Below are 14,740 nucleotides of genomic sequence, written 5' to 3' on the forward strand. Positions count from 1 at the left end.
AGAATGCCATCAGCACTCGGTGTTCCCAGGTGGTCTCCCTCCCAAGTACTGACCGAGCCCAATGCTGCTTAGCTTCGGTGATCGGACGAGAACCGGCGTATTCAACATGGTATGGCCGATGGCGAGAGACAGTGCTTTCCGAGTCTTTATGTACTGTGTTTGGCCCTCGAGGATGCAAAACTGCGCATGGATACTTCCCTCGCTCGTGGCAACAGCCGCCAAGCGTGCAGTTACCTGCCCTGCGCTTTTCTCAGCCGTTCTGGCGAACCTAAACCACTGCGGCATGCACGGAAAGAGCAGCGGGAGCGAGCCTGTGTTGTTTACACATGGACCGGCAGTGGGTGCGGTGCATGGTGCGGTGGGCGCATATTGTGCGCTTCTGCGCAGTGTTATGCGCACACTGGGCCTCCCAGCTATCTTGGGGCTTTGCTACAGTTTAATCTGCAGTGTACCCGCCGCGGCAGACGTCAGAATGACAGCCGAGACGCCACGGGTTCGCTTCGAGTTTTGCCACAGTTTCGCGTCCGCACGTACTACACGTTGGACACGTTGCCGATGAGATTGTATTATCGATAACAAAATAACGTCACCTCCTATAGTTGCCTGAGACACTGCGCAACTATGACAGAAAAAAAAAAACGTGAAGGGCGAATAAAAATGCAAAAGAAATGCCATCAGCACTCGGTGTTCCCAGGTGGTCTCCCTCCCAAGTACTGACCGAGCCCAATGCTGCTTAGCTTCGGTGATCGGACGAGAACCGGCGTATTCAACATGGTATGGCTTTTTTTTTTTTTTTTTTCTTTATTGCATGAATGAATACATCAATAAAATATCGTAGTTGTCGTGCCCCTTGGCAGACAACCGTGTCTAATGGACTTTCATTAACACAAGTTGGTCCATCAGACTCAATACATCATCCGCGCAATCTTGTTGCTTCAAGACTTCTCTTAACTTATACACATGTTCCACAAAATAACCACATACCGATCGTGCATCCAAGTCACAATGTCTTACAGCCATTCTACTCCTCCAAATGCTGTGAAGGCCCAATAACATAATCTGGTCATACTGTGCAACATCACTTTCAGTGGTCAAGTACCGAATTCCGCGCGGTGTCAATGGCAAGTCCTTTTTTAGGGTTCTTTGCAAAACATCCCAGTAGAACACCGCATCCCAACAATCGAGGAACACGTGTTCTACCGTCTCCGGTTTTCTACACAGGAGACAGTTCGAGCCCCAAGGAACAAAAAGGCCCTTTTCCTCTAGCCATGTTTTTACTGGTAGCGTTCCTGTGTGTAATTTAAAAAAGAATGTTTTGACGCCAGGTGCAACAGTCATCTTTTTAACTCGCCTGAGAACGTCTTTCCCAGGGCCTTCACAGTATAAGGTTCTGTACAGTGGCGCTGGAAACAACTGTTCAATAAGATCCTTGTATAAGCGCTTCGGCGTTACATTCGCTAAATACTCTAGCGAGAACCGCACTTGCAAAAACCTGAATGACCAGACAACCTCTCGCAGGAAGCGAGACACTGTGTACCGCCGAGCATTGCACGAAGAGACAATGAATTCTGGAAGTGCACTGGATAACATGGTTTGTATGAATGTTCGCAGGAAGGGGTCATTTTGGTCACGCAGGAAACAAAATCTTAAAACAACCTGCCGTACATAGAGATGCATTAGAGACAGTCCCCCGACCTTTACTCTCCGGAAGAGATTATCTCTGCGAATTCGTTCCCAATTGGACGCCCAAATGAAGACCGCAAAAACCCGATGAAACCTTTGGATATTGGTTCGTGCACAATATAATACTTGAAGTAAATACATGATCCTTGCCACAAGAAAGGTGTTGCATACAGTAGCGCGCGCGAAAATAGAAAGATTACGGCCCATCCATCCCTTGGTCCGGTCCCGCATTTCTTCCGCTTTTTCATTCCAGTAATTGGTATTTTCCCCATATCTGTCCAGCGGGACTCCCAAATAAACTCCGGGAGTTGTAGCCCATCGGACCCCGCAGAACACTTCTGGTTCCAAGTCCCATTGCCCATGCCAGACTCCGAGACATTTATCGAGATTAACAGCGCTACCAGTTTGCCTGCAAAACCTTTCGGTTACTTGTAACGCTTCTACAATACTTTTGCGATCTTCACAAAAGAGGGCAACATCATCTGCATATGCCAGTATTCGCACCTCACACGCTCCCAACCTAAAACCTCGGATGTGCTCGCTCGCAGTTATCATCCTACAAAAAGGCTCCAAATAAATTGCAAAAAGTAGAGGGGACAGTGGACATCCTTGTCGAACAGAAGCCCTCACATCAATTCTTTCAGATAATATTTTGTTTACCATAAGTCGTGTCGAGCAACATGCATAAGCCATTTTTACCCCATTGAGAACAACCGAACCAATACCAATATGTTCCAACAAACAATAGAGTATTTCATGAGACACCCGATCAAATGCTTTTTCAAAGTCAATTTGAACCATAGCCACTTTCTTATTTAAAGCATCGCAGCACTCGAGCACGCTGCGTGCTACATGAATATTTTTAAATATGCTTCTTGTTTTTATGCCACACGTTTGGTGGGGCCCTACAATATCCTTTATGACGTATTGCAATCGCTTAGCTAACACTTTCAACATGGTATGGCCGATGGCGAGAGACAGTGCTTTCCGAGTCTTTATGTACTGTGTTTGGCCCTCGAGGATGCAAAACTGCGCATGGATACTTCCCTCGCTCGTGGCAACAGCCGCCAAGCGTGCAGTTACCTGCCCTGCGCTTTTCTCAGCCGTTCTGGCGAACTTAAACCACTGCGGCATGCACGGAAAGAGCAGCGGGAGCGAGCCTGTGTTGTTTACACATGGACCGGCAGTGGGTGCGGTGCATGGTGCGGTGGGCGCATATTGTGCGCTTCTGCGCAGTGTTATGCGCACACTGGGCCTCCCAGCTATCTTGGGGCTCTGCTAGAGTTTAATCTGCAGTGTACCCGCCGCGGCAGACGTCAGAATGACAGCCGAGACGCCACGGGTTCGCTTCGAGTTTTGCCACAGTTTCGCGTCCGCACGTACTACACGTTGGACACGTTGCCGATGAGATTGTATTATCGATAACAAAATAACGTCACCTCCTATAGTTGCCTGAGACACTGCGCAACTATGACAGAAAAAAAAAACGTGAAGGGCGAATAAAAATGCAAAAGAATGCCATCAGCACTCGGTGTTCCCAGGTGGTCTCCCTCCCAAGTACTGACCGAGCCCAATGCTGCTTAGCTTCGGTGATCGGACGAGAACCGGCGTATTCAACATGGTATGGCCGATGGCGAGAGACAGTGCTTTCCGAGTCTTTATGTACTGTGTTTGGCCCTCGAGGATGCAAAACTGCGCATGGATACTTCCCTCGCTCGTGGCAACAGCCGCCAAGCGTGCAGTTACCTGCCCTGCGCTTTTCTCAGCCGTTCTGGCGAACCTAAACCACTGCGGCATGCACGGAAAGAGCAGCGGGAGCGAGCCTGTGTTGTTTACACATGGACCGGCAGTGGGTGCGGTGCATGGTGCGGTGGGCGCATATTGTGCGCTTCTGCGCAGTGTTATGCGCACACTGGGCCTCCCAGCTATCTTGGGGCTTTGCTACAGTTTAATCTGCAGTGTACCCGCCGCGGCAGACGTCAGAATGACAGCCGAGACGCCACGGGTTCGCTTCGAGTTTTGCCACAGTTTCGCGTCCGCACGTACTACACGTTGGACACGTTGCCGATGAGATTGTATTATCGATAACAAAATAACGTCACCTCCTATAGTTGCCTGAGACACTGCGCAACTATGACAGAAAAAAAAAAACGTGAAGGGCGAATAAAAATGCAAAAGAAATGCCATCAGCACTCGGTGTTCCCAGGTGGTCTCCCTCCCAAGAACTGACCGAGCCCAATGCTGCTTAGCTTCGGTGATCGGACGAGAACCGGCGTATTCAACATGGTATGGCCGATGGCGAGAGACAGTGCTTTCCGAGTCTTTATGTACTGTGTTTGGCCCTCGAGGATGCAAAACTGCGCATGGATACTTCCCTCGCTCGTGGCAACAGCCGCCAAGCGTGCAGTTACCTGCCCTGCGCTTTTCTCAGCCGTTCTGGCGAACCTAAACCACTGCGGCATGCACGGAAAGAGCAGCGGGAGCGAGCCTGTGTTGTTTACACATGGACCGGCAGTGGGTGCGGTGCATGGTGCGGTGGGCGCATATTGTGCGCTTCTGCGCAGTGTTATGCGCACACTGGGCCTCCCAGCTATCTTGGGGCTTTGCTAGAGTTTAATCTGCAGTGTACCCGCCGCGGCAGACGTCAGAATGACAGCCGAGACGCCACGGGTTCGCTTCGAGTTTTGCCACAGTTTCGCGTCCGCACGTACTACACGTTGGACACGTTGCCGATGAGATTGTATTATCGATAACAAAATAACGTCACCTCCTATAGTTGCCTGAGACACTGCGCAACTATGACAGAAAAAAAAAAACGTGAAGGGCGAATAAAAATGCAAAAGAAATGCCATCAGCACTCGGTGTTCCCAGGTGGTCTCCCTCCCAAGTACTGACCGAGCCCAATGCTGCTTAGCTTCGGTGATCGGACGAGAACCGGCGTATTCAACATGGTATGGCCGATGGCGAGAGACAGTGCTTTCCGAGTCTTTATGTACTGTGTTTGGCCCTCGAGGATGCAAAACTGCGCATGGATACTTCCCTCGCTCGTGGCAACAGCCGCCAAGCGTGCAGTTACCTGCCCTGCGCTTTTCTCAGCCGTTCTGGCGAACCTAAACCACTGCGGCATGCACGGAAAGAGCAGCGGGAGCGAGCCTGTGTTGTTTACACATGGACCGGCAGTGGGTGCGGTGCATGGTGCGGTGGGCGCATATTGTGCGCTTCTGCGCAGTGTTATGCGCACACTGGGCCTCCCAGCTATCTTGGGGCTTTGCTAGAGTTTAATCTGCAGTGTACCCGCCGCGGCAGACGTCAGAATGACAGCCGAGACGCCACGGGTTCGCTTCGAGTTTTGCCACAGTTTCGCGTCCGCACGTACTACACGTTGGACACGTTGCCGATGAGATTGTATTATCGATAACAAAATAACGTCACCTCCTATAGTTGCCTGAGACACTGCGCAACTATGACAGAAAAAAAAAACGTGAAGGGCGAATAAAAATGCAAAAGAAATGCCATCAGCACTCGGTGTTCCCAGGTGGTCTCCCTCCCAAGTACTGACCGAGCCCAATGCTGCTTAGCTTCGGCGATCGGACGAGAACCGGCGTATTCAACACGGTATGGCCGATTTTTTCTTTATTGCCTGGCTTTGACACAAAACACTGGATGGCGAGAGACAGTGCTTTCCGAGTCTTTATGTACTGTGTTTGGCCCTCGAGGATGCAAAACTGCGCATGGATACTTCCCTCGCTCGTGGCAACAGCCGCCAAGCGTGCAGTTACCTGCCCTGCGCTTTTCTCAGCCGTTCTGGCGAACCTAAACCACTGCGGCATGCACGGAAAGAGCAGCGGGAGCGAGCCTGTGTTGTTTACACATGGACCGGCAGTGGGTGCGGTGCATGGTGCGGTGGGCGCATATTGTGCGCTTCTGCGCAGTGTTATGCGCACACTGGGCCTCCCAGCTATCTTGGGGCTTTGCTAGAGTTTAATCTGCAGTGTACCCGCCGCGGCAGACGTCAGAATGACAGCCGAGACGCCACGGGTTCGCTTCGAGTTTTGCCACAGTTTCGCGTCCGCACGTACTACACGTTGGACACGTTGCCGATGAGATTGTATTATCGATAACAAAATAACGTCACCTCCTATAGTTGCCTGAGACACTGCGCAACTATGACAGAAAAAAAAAACGTGAAGGGCGAATAAAAATGCAAAAGAAATGCCATCAGCACTCGGTGTTCCCAGGTGGTCTCCCTCCCAAGTACTGACCGAGCCCAATGCTGCTTAGCTTCGGTGATCGGACGAGAACCGGCGTATTCAACATGGTATGGCCGATGGCGAGAGACAGTGCATTCCGAGTCTTTATGTACTGTGTTTGGCCCTCGAGGATGCAAAACTGCGCATGGATACTTCCCTCGCTCGTGGCAACAGCCGCCAAGCGTGCAGTTACCTGCCCTGCGCTTTTCTCAGCCGTTCTGGCGAACCTAAACCACTGCGGCATGCACAGAAAGAGCAGCGGGAGCGAGCCTGTGTTGTTTACACATGGACCGGCAGTGGGTGCGGTGCATGGTGCGGTGGGCGCATATTGTGCGCTTCTGCGCAGTGTTATGCGCACACTGGGCCTCCCAGCTATCTTGGGGCTTTGCTAGAGTTTAATCTGCAGTGTACCCGCCGCGGCAGACGTCAGAATGACAGCCGAGACGCCACGGGTTCGCTTCGAGTTTTGCCACAGTTTCGCGTCCGCACGTACTACACGTTGGACACGTTGCCGATGAGATTGTATTATCGATAACAAAATAACGTCACCTCCTATAGTTGCCTGAGACACTGCGCAACTATGACAGAAAAAAAAAAAACGTGAAGGGCGAATAAAAATGCAAAAGAAATGCCATCAGCACTCGGTGTTCCCAGGTGGTCTCCCTCCCAAGTACTGACCGAGCCCAATGCTGCTTAGCTTCGGTGATCGGACGAGAACCGGCGTATTCAACATGGTATGGCCGATGGCGAGAGACAGTGCTTTCCGAGTCTTTATGTACTGTGTTTGGCCCTCGAGGATGCAAAACTGCGCATGGATACTTCCCTCGCTCGTGGCAACAGCCGCCAAGCGTGCAGTTACCTGCCCTGCGCTTTTCTCAGCCGTTCTGGCGAACCTAAACCACTGCGGCATGCACGGAAAGAGCAGCGGGAGCGAGCCTGTGTTGTTTACACATGGACCGGCAGTGGGTGCGGTGCATGGTGCGGTGGGCGCATATTGTGCGCTTCTGCGCAGTGTTATGCGCACACTGGGCCTCCCAGCTATCTTGGGGCTTTGCTAGAGTTTAATCTGCAGTGTACCCGCCGCGGCAGACGTCAGAATGACAGCCGAGACGCCACGGGTTCGCTTCGAGTTTTGCCACAGTTTCGCGTCCGCACGTACTACACGTTGGACACGTTGCCGATGAGATTGTATTATCGATAACAAAATAACGTCACCTCCTATAGTTGCCTGAGACACTGCGCAACTATGACAGAAAAAAAAAAACGTGAAGGGCGAATAAAAATGCAAAAGAAATGCCATCAGCACTCGGTGTTCCCAGGTGGTCTCCCTCCCAAGTACTGACCGAGCCCAATGCTGCTTAGCTTCGGTGATCGGACGAGAACCGGCGTATTCAACATGGTATGGCCGATGGCGAGAGACAGTGCTTTCCGAGTCTTTATGTACTGTGTTTGGCCCTCGAGGATGCAAAACTGCGCATGGATACTTCCCTCGCTCGTGGCAACAGCCGCCAAGCGTGCAGTTACCTGCCCTGCGCTTTTCTCAGCCGTTCTGGCGAACCTAAACCACTGCGGCATGCACGGAAAGAGCAGCGGGAGCGAGCCTGTGTTGTTTACACATGGACCGGCAGTGGGTGCGGTGCATGGTGCGGTGGGCGCATATTGTGCGCTTCTGCGCAGTGTTATGCGCACACTGGGCCTCCCAGCTATCTTGGGGCTTTGCTAGAGTTTAATCTGCAGTGTACCCGCCGCGGCAGACGTCAGAATGACAGCCGAGACGCCACGGGTTCGCTTCGAGTTTTGCCACAGTTTCGCGTCCGCACGTACTACACGTTGGACACGTTGCCGATGAGATTGTATTATCGATAACAAAATAACGTCACCTCCTATAGTTGCCTGAGACACTGCGCAACTATGACAGAAAAAAAAAAACGTGAAGGGCGAATAAAAATGCAAAAGAAATGCCATCAGCACTCGGTGTTCCCAGGTGGTCTCCCTCCCAAGTACTGACCGAGCCCAATGCTGCTTAGCTTCGGTGATCGGACGAGAACCGGCGTATTCAACATGGTATGGCCGATGGCGAGAGACAGTGCTTTCCGAGTCTTTATGTACTGTGTTTGGCCCTCGAGGATGCAAAACTGCGCATGGATACTTCCCTCGCTCGTGGCAACAGCCGCCAAGCGTGCAGTTACCTGCCCTGCGCTTTTCTCAGCCGTTCTGGCGAACCTAAACCACTGCGGCATGCACGGAAAGAGCAGCGGGAGCGAGCCTGTGTTGTTTACACATGGACCGGCAGTGGGTGCGGTGCATGGTGCGGTGGGCGCATATTGTGCGCTTCTGCGCAGTGTTATGCGCACACTGGGCCTCCCAGCTATCTTGGGGCTTTGCTAGAGTTTAATCTGCAGTGTACCCGCCGCGGCAGACGTCAGAATGACAGCCGAGACGCCACGGGTTCGCTTCGAGTTTTGCCACAGTTTCGCGTCCGCACGTACTACACGTTGGACACGTTGCCGATGAGATTGTATTATCGATAACAAAATAACGTCACCTCCTATAGTTGCCTGAGACACTGCGCAACTATGACAGAAAAAAAAAACGTGAAGGGCGAATAAAAATGCAAAAGAAATGCCATCAGCACTCGGTGTTCCCAGGTGGTCTCCCTCCCAAGTACTGACCGAGCCCAATGCTGCTTAGCTTCGGTGATCGGACGAGAACCGGCGTATTCAACATGGTATGGCCGATGGCGAGAGACAGTGCTTTCCGAGTCTTTATGTACTGTGTTTGGCCCTCGAGGATGCAAAACTGCGCATGGATACTTCCCTCGCTCGTGGCAACAGCCGCCAAGCGTGCAGTTACCTGCCCTGCGCTTTTCTCAGCCGTTCTGGCGAACCTAAACCACTGCGGCATGCACGGAAAGAGCAGCGGGAGCGAGCCTGTGTTGTTTACACATGGACCGGCAGTGGGTGCGGTGCATGGTGCGGTGGGCGCATATTGTGCGCTTCTGCGCAGTGTTATGCGCACACTGGGCCTCCCAGCTATCTTGGGGCTTTGCTAGAGTTTAATCTGCAGTGTACCCGCCGCGGCAGACGTCAGAATGACAGCCGAGACGCCACGGGTTCGCTTCGAGTTTTGCCACAGTTTCGCGTCCGCACGTACTACACGTTGGACACGTTGCCGATGAGATTGTATTATCGATAACAAAATAACGTCACCTCCTATAGTTGCCTGAGACACTGTGCAACTATGACAGAAAAAAAAAACGTGAAGGGCGAATAAAAATGCAAAAGAAATGCCATCAGCACTCGGTGTTCCCAGGTGGTCTCCCTCCCAAGTACTGACCGAGCCCAATGCTGCTTAGCTTCGGTGATCGGACGAGAACCGGCGTATTCAACATGGTATGGCCGATGGCGAGAGACAGTGCTTTCCGAGTCTTTATGTACTGTGTTTGGCCCTCGAGGATGCAAAACTGCGCATGGATACTTCCCTCGCTCGTGGCAACAGCCGCCAAGCGTGCAGTTACCTGCCCTGCGCTTTTCTCAGCCGTTCTGGCGAACCTAAACCACTGCGGCATGCACGGAAAGAGCAGCGGGAGCGAGCCTGTGTTGTTTACACATGGACCGGCAGTGGGTGCGGTGCATGGTGCGGTGGGCGCATATTGTGCGCTTCTGCGCAGTGTTATGCGCACACTGGGCCTCCCAGCTATCTTGGGGCTTTGCTAGAGTTTAATCTGCAGTGTACCCGCCGCGGCAGACGTCAGAATGACAGCCGAGACGCCACGGGTTCGCTTCGAGTTTTGCCACAGTTTCGCGTCCGCACGTACTACACGTTGGACACGTTGCCGATGAGATTGTATTATCGATAACAAAATAACGTCACCTCCTATAGTTGCCTGAGACACTGCGCAACTATGACAGAAAAAAAAAACGTGAAGGGCGAATAAAAATGCAAAAGAAATGCCATCAGCACTCGGTGTTCCCAGGTGGTCTCCCTCCCAAGTACTGACCGAGCCCAATGCTGCTTAGCTTCGGTGATCGGACGAGAACCGGCGTATTCAACATGGTATGGCCGATGGCGAGAGACAGTGCTTTCCGAGTCTTTATGTACTGTGTTTGGCCCTCGAGGATGCAAAACTGCGCATGGATACTTCCCTCGCTCGTGGCAACAGCCGCCAAGCGTGCAGTTACCTGCCCTGCGCTTTTCTCAGCCGTTCTGGCGAACCTAAACCACTGCGGCATGCACGGAAAGAGCAGCGGGAGCGAGCCTGTGTTGTTTACACATGGACCGGCAGTGGGTGCGGTGCATGGTGCGGTGGGCGCATATTGTGCGCTTCTGCGCAGTGTTATGCGCACACTGGGCCTCCCAGCTATCTTGGGGCTTTGCTAGAGTTTAATCTGCAGTGTACCCGCCGCGGCAGACGTCAGAATGACAGCCGAGACGCCACGGGTTCGCTTCGAGTTTTGCCACAGTTTCGCGTCCGCACGTACTACACGTTGGACACGTTGCCGATGAGATTGTATTATCGATAACAAAATAACGTCACCTCCTATAGTTGCCTGAGACACTGCGCAACTATGACAGAAAAAAAAAAACGTGAAGGGCGAATAAAAATGCAAAAGAAATGCCATCAGCACTCGGTGTTCCCAGGTGGTCTCCCTCCCAAGTACTGACCGAGCCCAATGCTGCTTAGCTTCGGTGATCGGACGAGAACCGGCGTATTCAACATGGTATGGCCGATGGCGAGAGACAGTGCTTTCCGAGTCTTTATGTACTGTGTTTGGCCCTCGAGGATGCAAAACTGCGCATGGATACTTCCCTCGCTCGTGGCAACAGCCGCCAAGCGTGCAGTTACCTGCCCTGCGCTTTTCTCAGCCGTTCTGGCGAACCTAAACCACTGCGGCATGCACGGAAAGAGCAGCGGGAGCGAGCCTGTGTTGTTTACACATGGACCGGCAGTGGGTGCGGTGCATGGTGCGGTGGGCGCATATTGTGCGCTTCTGCGCAGTGTTATGCGCACACTGGGCCTCCCAGCTATCTTGGGGCTTTGCTAGAGTTTAATCTGCAGTGTACCCGCCGCGGCAGACGTCAGAATGACAGCCGAGACGCCACGGGTTCGCTTCGAGTTTTGCCACAGTTTCGCGTCCGCACGTACTACACGTTGGACACGTTGCCGATGAGATTGTATTATCGATAACAAAATAACGTCACCTCCTATAGTTGCCTGAGACACTGCGCAACTATGACAGAAAAAAAAAAACGTGAAGGGCGAATAAAAATGCAAAAGAAATGCCATCAGCACTCGGTGTTCCCAGGTGGTCTCCCTCCCAAGTACTGACCGAGCCCAATGCTGCTTAGCTTCGGTGATCGGACGAGAACCGGCGTATTCAACATGGTATGGCCGATGGCGAGAGACAGTGCTTTCCGAGTCTTTATGTACTGTGTTTGGCCCTCGAGGATGCAAAACTGCGCATGGATACTTCCCTCGCTCGTGGCAACAGCCGCCAAGCGTGCAGTTACCTGCCCTGCGCTTTTCTCAGCCGTTCTGGCGAACCTAAACCACTGCGGCATGCACGGAAAGAGCAGCGGGAGCGAGCCTGTGTTGTTTACACATGGACCGGCAGTGGGTGCGGTGCATGGTGCGGTGGGCGCATATTGTGCGCTTCTGCGCAGTGTTATGCGCACACTGGGCCTCCCAGCTATCTTGGGGCTTTGCTAGAGTTTAATCTGCAGTGTACCCGCCGCGGCAGACGTCAGAATGACAGCCGAGACGCCACGGGTTCGCTTCGAGTTTTGCCACAGTTTCGCGTCCGCACGTACTACACGTTGGACACGTTGCCGATGAGATTGTATTATCGATAACAAAATAACGTCACCTCCTATAGTTGCCTGAGACACTGCGCAACTATGACAGAAAAAAAAAACGTGAAGGGCGAATAAAAATGCAAAAGAAATGCCATCAGCACTCGGTGTTCCCAGGTGGTCTCCCTCCCAAGTACTGACCGAGCCCAATGCTGCTTAGCTTCGGTGATCGGACGAGAACCGGCGTATTCAACATGGTATGGCCGATGGCGAGAGACAGTGCTTTCCGAGTCTTTATGTACTGTGTTTGGCCCTCGAGGATGCAAAACTGCGCATGGATACTTCCCTCGCTCGTGGCAACAGCCGCCAAGCGTGCAGTTACCTGCCCTGCGCTTTTCTCAGCCGTTCTGGCGAACCTAAACCACTGCGGCATGCACGGAAAGAGCAGCGGGAGCGAGCCTGTGTTGTTTACACATGGACCGGCAGTGGGTGCGGTGCATGGTGCGGTGGGCGCATATTGTGCGCTTCTGCGCAGTGTTATGCGCACACTGGGCCTCCCAGCTATCTTGGGGCTTTGCTAGAGTTTAATCTGCAGTGTACCCGCCGCGGCAGACGTCAGAATGACAGCCGAGACGCCACGGGTTCGCTTCGAGTTTTGCCACAGTTTCGCGTCCGCACGTACTACACGTTGGACACGTTGCCGATGAGATTGTATTATCGATAACAAAATAACGTCACCTCCTATAGTTGCCTGAGACACTGCGCAACTATGACAGAAAAAAAAAACGTGAAGGGCGAATAAAAATGCAAAAGAAATGCCATCAGCACTCGGTGTTCCCAGGTGGTCTCCCTCCCAAGTACTGACCGAGCCCAATGCTGCTTAGCTTCGGTGATCGGACGAGAACCGGCGTATTCAACATGGTATGGCCGATGGCGAGAGACAGTGCTTTCCGAGTCTTTATGTACTGTGTTTGGCCCTCGAGGATGCAAAACTGCGCATGGATACTTCCCTCGCTCGTGGCAACAGCCGCCAAGCGTGCAGTTACCTGCCCTGCGCTTTTCTCAGCCGTTCTGGCGAACCTAAACCACTGCGGCATGCACGGAAAGAGCAGCGGGAGCGAGCCTGTGTTGTTTACACATGGACCGGCAGTGGGTGCGGTGCATGGTGCGGTGGGCGCATATTGTGCGCTTCTGCGCAGTGTTATGCGCACACTGGGCCTCCCAGCTATCTTGGGGCTTTGCTAGAGTTTAATCTGCAGTGTACCCGCCGCGGCAGACGTCAGAATGACAGCCGAGACGCCACGGGTTCGCTTCGAGTTTTGCCACAGTTTCGCGTCCGCACGTACTACACGTTGGACACGTTGCCGATGAGATTGTATTATCGATAACAAAATAACGTCACCTCCTATAGTTGCCTGAGACACTGCGCAACTATGACAGAAAAAAAAAACGTGAAGGGCGAATAAAAATGCAAAAGAAATGCCATCAGCACTCGGTGTTCCCAGGTGGTCTCCCTCCCAAGTACTGACCGAGCCCAATGCTGCTTAGCTTCGGTGATCGGACGAGAACCGGCGTATTCAACATGGTATGGCCGATTTTTTTTTTTTTTTTTCTTTATTGCCTGGCTTTGACACAAAAAACTGGACAACACAAACAATCAACAAAAGACAATAACTATGTACACACGACTTGTGGTCAGCCAGCATAAATCTGGCTTCGTCCAATTAAAATTCACGCAACGTACAGAGCGGCTCTAGTCTTGAGAGCCACTCCGGAGGCTCCGCAGCGGCTTTCTGAATGGCCAGAAACATCTCCATACTTTCACGAAAGTGAATTCTGGCAGGTCTTGCGTCACTGTCACAATGCCAGCCTGCCATTCTGGAGCGCCATATACAGTGGAGGCCTGTCAGCATTATTAAATCGAAAGGCACCCCATCCTCATTTTCAACACATAAGAACCGGATGCCATACGGGTCTAGTGGAAATTCTTTCTTTAATGTTCGCTGCAATACATCCCAAAAATAAACCCCTTCCCAACAGTGTAAAAATACATGGTCTATTGTTTCCGGCTTTCTGCAAATTAAACAGTGAGATCCCCAGGGTAAAAACAATTCCTTTCCCTCTAAAAATGATTTAACCGGTAAGGTCCCGGTGTGCAACTTAAAAAAGAAGGTTTTTGTTCCAGGCGGCACCTGCATTTTTTTAACTCTCTTTAAAACATCTTTGCCTGGGCCTCCACTGTACAAGGCCCTGTACAAGGGCTCGGGAAAAACTACATCGCACAAAGCACGGTACAGTTTCTTTCGTTTCACACTGGACAGAAAGTCATTGGAAAATCGCGCGCAAAGAAACCTTACACTGGCTACGACTTCCCGGTAAAAACCGGTGACCCTACTATACACCTCAGCAGTTCCGACTATGTACTCTGGAAGTAGATGCCGCAGCCTAACTTGGCATACTGTACGCAAAAAAGGGTCTCTTGTGTCCCTAAAAAACAAAAAACGATTGACCAGCTGTCGCAAAAACAAATGGCCCAATCCCAACCCACCGTCTTGTACCCGTCGGAACAGGTTGGTCCGGCTGCAGCGCTCCCATTCAGACGACCAGATAAAGACGGCGAAAATTCGGTGTAGCTTTTGAATACTTAACCGTGAACAGTGCAACACCTGCATTACGTACCAGAGCCTGCTGATAAAGAACAAGTTGCAAACAGTGGCTCTGGCAAAAATTGACAAGGTCGTCCCTTTCCACTTATCTGCTCTCTCCCGTGTCTCTTTGACCTGTCCTGTCCAATAATGTTCACTGTCACGATAAGCATCGAGCGGAACGCCCAAGTACTTATCTGGTGTTGTCGTCCACGGCACACTAGCAAACCGTTCAGGCGTAGATGCCCACCTTCCATGCCAAAGCCCGAGGCACTTCGACCAGTTAACCCCACTGCCTGTAGCTTGGCTGAAATCGCGTACACATTGAACAGCCTCGCTTATGCCTCCCTCGTCAACGGCAAACACAGC

The 14,740-nt window shown here is 52.1% G+C and overlaps 15 non-coding genes and 3 pseudogenes across 15 annotated transcripts; all 18 read right to left on the reverse strand.

Moving 5' to 3' along the window:
• Positions 1 to 4: 4 nt before the first annotated feature.
• LOC149368454 (5S ribosomal RNA) lies at positions 5 to 123 on the reverse strand. The gene has a single exon (XR_016287993.1). It is a non-coding gene; the product is annotated as a 5S ribosomal RNA (ribosomal RNA).
• Positions 124 to 676: 553 nt separating this feature from the next.
• LOC149368455 (5S ribosomal RNA) lies at positions 677 to 782 on the reverse strand (annotated as a pseudogene).
• A 2,417-nt stretch (positions 783 to 3,199) lies between these two features.
• LOC149368456 (5S ribosomal RNA) lies at positions 3,200 to 3,318 on the reverse strand. Its single transcript, XR_016287994.1, has one exon. It is a non-coding gene; the product is annotated as a 5S ribosomal RNA (ribosomal RNA).
• Positions 3,319 to 3,864: 546 nt separating this feature from the next.
• LOC149368457 (5S ribosomal RNA) lies at positions 3,865 to 3,983 on the reverse strand. Its single transcript, XR_016287700.1, has one exon. It is a non-coding gene; the product is annotated as a 5S ribosomal RNA (ribosomal RNA).
• A 546-nt stretch (positions 3,984 to 4,529) lies between these two features.
• On the reverse strand, positions 4,530 to 4,648 carry LOC149368458 (5S ribosomal RNA). The gene has a single exon (XR_016287995.1). It is a non-coding gene; the product is annotated as a 5S ribosomal RNA (ribosomal RNA).
• Positions 4,649 to 5,193: 545 nt separating this feature from the next.
• On the reverse strand, positions 5,194 to 5,312 carry LOC149368459 (5S ribosomal RNA; annotated as a pseudogene).
• A 584-nt stretch (positions 5,313 to 5,896) lies between these two features.
• Positions 5,897 to 6,015, reverse strand: LOC149368460 (5S ribosomal RNA). The gene has a single exon (XR_016287996.1). It is a non-coding gene; the product is annotated as a 5S ribosomal RNA (ribosomal RNA).
• Positions 6,016 to 6,562: 547 nt separating this feature from the next.
• On the reverse strand, positions 6,563 to 6,681 carry LOC149368461 (5S ribosomal RNA). The gene has a single exon (XR_016287998.1). It is a non-coding gene; the product is annotated as a 5S ribosomal RNA (ribosomal RNA).
• A 546-nt stretch (positions 6,682 to 7,227) lies between these two features.
• On the reverse strand, positions 7,228 to 7,346 carry LOC149368462 (5S ribosomal RNA). The gene has a single exon (XR_016288000.1). It is a non-coding gene; the product is annotated as a 5S ribosomal RNA (ribosomal RNA).
• A 546-nt stretch (positions 7,347 to 7,892) lies between these two features.
• On the reverse strand, positions 7,893 to 8,011 carry LOC149368463 (5S ribosomal RNA). Its single transcript, XR_016288001.1, has one exon. It is a non-coding gene; the product is annotated as a 5S ribosomal RNA (ribosomal RNA).
• Positions 8,012 to 8,556: 545 nt separating this feature from the next.
• Positions 8,557 to 8,675, reverse strand: LOC149368464 (5S ribosomal RNA). Its single transcript, XR_016288002.1, has one exon. It is a non-coding gene; the product is annotated as a 5S ribosomal RNA (ribosomal RNA).
• Positions 8,676 to 9,220: 545 nt separating this feature from the next.
• LOC149368465 (5S ribosomal RNA) lies at positions 9,221 to 9,339 on the reverse strand. Its single transcript, XR_016288003.1, has one exon. It is a non-coding gene; the product is annotated as a 5S ribosomal RNA (ribosomal RNA).
• Positions 9,340 to 9,884: 545 nt separating this feature from the next.
• On the reverse strand, positions 9,885 to 10,003 carry LOC149368466 (5S ribosomal RNA). The gene has a single exon (XR_016288005.1). It is a non-coding gene; the product is annotated as a 5S ribosomal RNA (ribosomal RNA).
• A 546-nt stretch (positions 10,004 to 10,549) lies between these two features.
• LOC149368467 (5S ribosomal RNA) lies at positions 10,550 to 10,668 on the reverse strand. The gene has a single exon (XR_016288006.1). It is a non-coding gene; the product is annotated as a 5S ribosomal RNA (ribosomal RNA).
• A 546-nt stretch (positions 10,669 to 11,214) lies between these two features.
• Positions 11,215 to 11,333, reverse strand: LOC149368468 (5S ribosomal RNA). Its single transcript, XR_016288007.1, has one exon. It is a non-coding gene; the product is annotated as a 5S ribosomal RNA (ribosomal RNA).
• Positions 11,334 to 11,878: 545 nt separating this feature from the next.
• LOC149368469 (5S ribosomal RNA) lies at positions 11,879 to 11,997 on the reverse strand. Its single transcript, XR_016288008.1, has one exon. It is a non-coding gene; the product is annotated as a 5S ribosomal RNA (ribosomal RNA).
• Positions 11,998 to 12,542: 545 nt separating this feature from the next.
• Positions 12,543 to 12,661, reverse strand: LOC149368470 (5S ribosomal RNA). Its single transcript, XR_016288009.1, has one exon. It is a non-coding gene; the product is annotated as a 5S ribosomal RNA (ribosomal RNA).
• Positions 12,662 to 13,206: 545 nt separating this feature from the next.
• Positions 13,207 to 13,325, reverse strand: LOC149368471 (5S ribosomal RNA; annotated as a pseudogene).
• Between the last annotated feature and the right edge of the window lie 1,415 nt (positions 13,326 to 14,740).

Source organism: Amblyomma mixtum, chromosome 1 (assembly GCF_055824585.1).
Source record: "Amblyomma mixtum isolate Tamu chromosome 1, ASM5582458v1, whole genome shotgun sequence".
Lineage (NCBI taxonomy): Eukaryota > Metazoa > Arthropoda > Arachnida > Ixodida > Ixodidae > Amblyomma > Amblyomma mixtum.